This window comes from Odocoileus virginianus, chromosome 10, assembly GCF_023699985.2.
Source record: "Odocoileus virginianus isolate 20LAN1187 ecotype Illinois chromosome 10, Ovbor_1.2, whole genome shotgun sequence".
Lineage (NCBI taxonomy): Eukaryota > Metazoa > Chordata > Mammalia > Artiodactyla > Cervidae > Odocoileus > Odocoileus virginianus.
In genome coordinates, this window is record NC_069683.1 from 56,688,261 (window position 1) to 56,694,260 (window position 6,000).

Below are 6,000 nucleotides of genomic sequence, written 5' to 3' on the forward strand. Positions count from 1 at the left end.
AGAAGTGATTAAACCAGCATCAGTTGGATTCACCCATTACTCACATCTATTCAATGTATCGAAATTTTACTATTTAAACAAAACTGAGCAACATCCTAATTGCCCTAGAATTTTTCAGAGTTACTTTATGATGCATTCTTTCCTTAATAGGATTTGTTGTTGTTCAGTTGCTAAATCATGTCCGACTTTTTACGGCCCAAGGACTGTAGCATGCCAGGCTCCTCCGTCCTCCACTATCTCCAGGAAGAGAGTGTCCACTGAATCAGTGATGCTATCTAGCCACCTCATCCCCTACCACCCACTTCTCCTTTTGTATTTCAATTTTTCCCAACATCAGATTCTTTTTGAAAGAGCCTTCTCTTCCCATCAGGTGGGTCAAAATATTGGAGCTTCAGCTTTAGCATCAGTCCTTCCAGTAAATAGTCAAGGTTGATTTCCTGTAAAACTGACTAGTTTGATATCCTTGCAGTCCAAGGGACTCTCAAGAATCTTCTCCACACCACAGTTCAAAACCATCAATTCTTTGGTGCTCAGTCTTTTTTATGGTCCAACTCTCACATCCATACATGACTACTAGAAAAACCATAGCTTTGACTATACAGATCTTTGTTGGCAAAGCAATGTCTCTGCTTTTTAATAAGCTGTCTAGGTTTGTGATAGCTTTTCTTCCAAGGAGCAAGCATCTTTTAATTTCATGGCAGTCACCATCTGCAGTGATTTTGGAACCCAGGAAAAAAGAAGTCTGCCACTACTTCCATTTTTCCTTATCCTTTTGCCATGAAGTGATGGGACTGGATGCCCTGGTCTTAGTTTTTTGAATGCTGAGTTTTAAGCCAGCGTTTTCACTCTCCTCTTTCACCTTCATCAAGGGGCTCTTTAGTTCCTCTTTCCTTTCTGCCATTAAAGTGGTATATTCTGTATATCTGAGGTTGTTGCTATTTCTCCTGGCAATCTTGATTCCAGATTGTGAGTCATCCAGCCCAGAATTTCGCATTATGTACTCTACATATAAGTTAAATAAGCAGGGTGGCAATATACAGCCTTGACGTGCTCTTTCCCCAATTTTGAACCAGTCATTGTTTTAAGTCTGGGTCTAGCTGTTGCTTCTTGACCTGCATACAGGTTTTTCAGGAGACAGGTAATGTGGTCTGGTATTCTCATATCTTTAAGAATTTTCCACATTTTTTTGTAATTCACACAGTCAAAGGCTTTAGTGTAGTCAATGAAGTAGATTTTTTTTTAATCCCCTTGCTTTTTCTATGACCCAGCAGATGTTGCTAATTTGATCTCTGGTTCCTCTGCCTCTTCTAAATCCAGCTTGCACATCTGAAAGTTCCCCCTTCACATACTGCTGAAGCCAAATTTGAAGGATTTTTAGGCTAATTTTGCTAGCATGTGAAATTAGTGCAATTATCCAGTCGTTTGAACATTCTCTGTCATTGCCTTTCTTTGGGACTGGAATGAAAACTGACCTTTTCCAATCCATTCAGGTATGATCTATATAACCTAAATCAAATTCCCTTTGATTATACAGTGGAGGTGATGAATAGATTCAAGGGATTAGATCTTGTAGACAGAGTGCTTGAAGAACTATGGATGGAGGTTTGTAACATTGTATAAGAGGCAGTGAACGAAATCATCCCAAAGAAAAGAAATGCAAGAAGGCAAAGTTGTTGTCTGAAGAACCCTTACAAATAGGTGAGAAAAGAAGAGAATTGAAAGGCAAAGGAGAAAGGGAAAGATATGCTCAACTGAATGCAGAGTTCCAGAGAACAGCAAGGAAAGATAAGAAAATCTTCTTAAGTGAACAATGCAAAGAAATAGAGGAAAGCAATAGAATGGGAAAGACTAGAGATCTCTTCGAGAAAATTGGAGACACCAAGGGAACACTTCATGCAAAGACGGGCACAATAAATGACAGAAATGGCAGGAATTAACAGAAATAGAAGAGATTATGAAGAGTTGGAAAGAATAAACAGAAAAACTGTACCAAAAAAAAAAAAAAATGTCTTAATGACACAGGTGAACATGATGGTGTGAACACTCACCTAAAGCCAGACATCCTGGAGTGTGAAGTCAAGTGGGCTTTAGGAAGGATTACTATGAACAAAGCTAGTGGAGGTGATGGAATTTCAGCTGAGCTATTTCAAATCTTAAAAGATAATGCTGTTAAAGTGCTGCAAAAATATGCCAACAAATTTGGAAAACTCAGCAGTGGCCACAGAACTGGAAGAGGACATTTATCATTCCAAGGAATGCATGCATGTGCTAAGTTGCTTAGGTCATGTTCAACTCTGTAGGATCCCATGGACTGTAGCCTGCCAAGCACCTCTATCCATGGGATTCTCCAAGCAAGAATACTGGAGTGAGCTGCCATTTCCTTCTTCAGGGGATCTTCCTAACCCAGGGATCGAACCCTTGTCTCTTCTGTCTCTTGCATTGGCAAGTGGGTTATTTACCTCTAGTGTCACTACTGATGAGTGGTATAAGTGTCTTCAAATTTTATGCTGCAGTCATCATCTGCAGTGATTTTGGAGCACAAGAAATTAAAGTCTGTCCCTAATTCCACATTTTCCCTTTCTATTTGCCATGAAGTAAAGGGGCTGGATGCCATAATCTTAGTTTCTTGAATGTTGAATGTCAAGCCAGCTTTTTCACTGTTTTTTCACCCTCATCAAGAGGCTCTTTAGTTCCTCTTCACTTTCTGCCATTAGAGTGGTATCATCTGCATATCTGAGGTTGTTGATATTTCTCCCTGCAATCTTGATTCCAGCTTATGATTCATCCAGCCCAGCATTTTGCATGATGTATTCTGCATAGAAGTTAAATAATCAGAGTGACAGTAAACAGCCTTGTTGTACTTCTTACCCAGTTTTGAACTAGTCAATTGTTTCATGTCCAGTTCTAACTGTTGCTTCCTGACCTGCATACAGTTCTCTCAGGAGACAGATAAGTTGGTCTGATGTTCTCTTCTATTTTAGAATTTTCCACAGTTGGCTTTGTTTTGAAGGGGCAGAGGATTCAGAGGTCAAATTGCCAACATTTGATGGAGAAAGCAAGATAGTTTCAGAAAACATTTACTTTGCTTCATTGACTATGCTAAAGCCTTTGACTATGTGGATCACAACAAACTGGAAAATTCATAGGGTTAGCTTAAAACAGGTTTGTTTTTTTGTTTTTTTTTTTTTTTTTTTGCAATTGTTCTCATCCAGAGTTATTTTACTTAGTCAATATTGACTCTAGAAAACACTCCTACTAGAATCTTGCTATAGTCTGAATGTCTGTGCCATCCTGAAGTGCATGTGCTAAAATTCTAGCCCCCAACATAATGATATTTGAAGGTAAGACCTTTGGTGAGTGATTAGGTCATGATGGTAAAGCCCTTATGTATGAGATTAGTGACTTTATAAAACAGACCCCAGAGAGCTCCCTTACTCCTTCCAACATTTGAGGAGACAGAAGATGAACCATCAAACAGGCCCTGAATCTGCTGCTGTCTTGATCTTGGAATTCCCAGGCTCCAGAAGTGTGATAAATAAATTTCTGTTGTTTATAAACCGACTTTATAATACTTTGTTACTTTGCACCCAAACAGACTAAAACAAACCTTGAACTCCCAGCAAGTCATATATAGTTCAGTCTCTCAGCTATTGATTACCATGAATCTACTTGACATTTTGTCAACCACCTCTCACCCCCAAAGGTGCTCATTCCCCTTTTTGCTCTCCAAATCTTTATTATATATTCATCTTAGCATTATGAAATTATATTGTAAGTACTGTAGCTAGCTTCTCTCACTGGATTATGAAGTTTCTGAGAGTAGGTATAATACTCTTTTTTTTTTGTAGCTTTATCCCCTAATACAATGCTTGAAAGAGGTGTTGCAGTTGCTTAACAAGTCCTTGTTGATTAAATAATCTCTTGCCTAGCAACTTATGGAAGAGCTGAAAGGACTGTAGAATTACATTGGAAAGAATTAAACAAAAATTTTTCATTTCTATTTAACATCTATTGCATAAAAGACTTTAAGTATTCTGTTAATCTGCCCTAATCTTTCATCCAAATTGGAATTCAGGGCACTCTGCTCCACACATGAATTGCCCAGTTTATGAGAATAAAGTAAATTTTTTAAATTTAAAATTTTTACAATAAAATTGGTTGTTCAACAGTAAGTGTTCTGGGCTCTTCTTGGTCCTCCTGAGTTCTAAACAGCTCTCTGTAATGAAGGAGAGGAGCTGGAGATGTGATAAGCAAGAAGGCTGACAGTGGTCTAGCTTTGATCTGCCCATGGATCCTATTTATGAAAATATACCTAAGTCCTGGTAAAGCTGAGAGTCAAAAGAGGAACCCTTAATGGAGGACCCTATAGGGAATCCCATCCTCTTCCAGAATCCAAAATATTTTAGAAGGAAAGGGGGACATAAGCCAGGGCTATCTGGTAGAGGGTATAGGAGAGTAGATATTCTGCATTTTTCAAACACATCAGAAATATTCCAAGTCAGTCATTTCTTCATGGAGGAGATATATTCCTAACAGTCTGGGGAAACGATACCAGCAAAGAGAAGATATTTTTAATCAGTTGAACTTGAAGGTGGTCATCATATGAATTTCTTTAAATAGATATCCATAATCAACAACAAAAAACAGTAGAAGATGACTGAAAATTCTTCTAATCATCAAGGGAACATTAAGATATTTAGTCAGCTTCCATTATGACTACATCTCTGCCTCCTTTTTGGCCATCCAAATCCTACCTACTTGTCCAGTTCTAGTGTGTTTCATATCTTCTATCTGAACCCCCACAAAATTCATCTGATATCATACAAACATCACTAGGTTCTGATTTCGACGAGTCTGGGTTATTATTCTAGCTGCCCACTCTATTTTAAAGTTGAACATTTTGAATCTATACACATCAAGTCGTCTGTATTGTACACAGTCACAGTACCAAGTGTTCCCTTCAACTAATTTAATGAGTGAACTTGATGTTCTAAGGATGCTCCTCCATCTGCAAGTAAGACTGTCACGTTTGCATCTTTGGGTAACCTATTTCTCGGAATCTTACTTTTCTCAGTTGTTAAATGGAAATAATTTTATCTACCACAAAGTTTTTGTCTATGTTTAAATAGGATATAACACAAGAAAAATACCTGGCATTTAATAACAGCTCAATAAAAACATTCTAATTTGATAAAAATTAATAATTTCTCTAATTTTTTAGGAAGCCTTCTTCTTTATGCTCAGTTCAGTTCAGTTCAGTCACGCAATTGTGTCTGACTCTTTGTGACCCCATGAATCTCAGCATGCCAGGCCTCCCTGTCCGTCACCAACTCCAGGAGTTTACTCAAACTCATGTCCATCGAGTCGATGATGCCATCCAGTCATCTCATCCTCTGTCAACCCCTTCTCCTCCTACCCCCAATCCCTCCAAGCACCAGGGTCTTTTTCAATGAGTCAACTCTTCACATGAGGTGACCAAAGTACTGGAGTTTCAGGTTCAGCATCAGTCCTTCCAATGAACACCAGGACTGATCTCCTTTAGGATGGACTGATTGGATCTCCTTGCAGTCCAAGGGACTCTCAAGAGTCTTCTCCAACACCACAAGTTCAAAAGCATCAATTTTTTGGTGCTCAGCATTCTTCACAGTCCAACTCTCACATCCATACATGACCACTGGAAAAACCATAGCCTTGACTAGACGGACCTTTGTTGGCAAAGTAATGTCTCTGCTTTTTAATATGCTGTCTTGGTTGGTCAAAACTTTCCTTCCAAAGAGTAAGCATCTTTTAATTTCATGGCTACAATCACCATCTGCAATGATTTTGGAACCCCAAAAAATAAAGTCTGACACTGTTTCCACTGTTTCCCCATCTATTTCCCATGAAGTCATAGGACCAGATGCCATGATCTTAGTTTTCTGAATGTTAAGCTTTAAGTCAACTTTTCCACTCTCCTCTTTCACTTTCTTCAAGAGGATTTTCAGTTCCTCTTCACTTTCT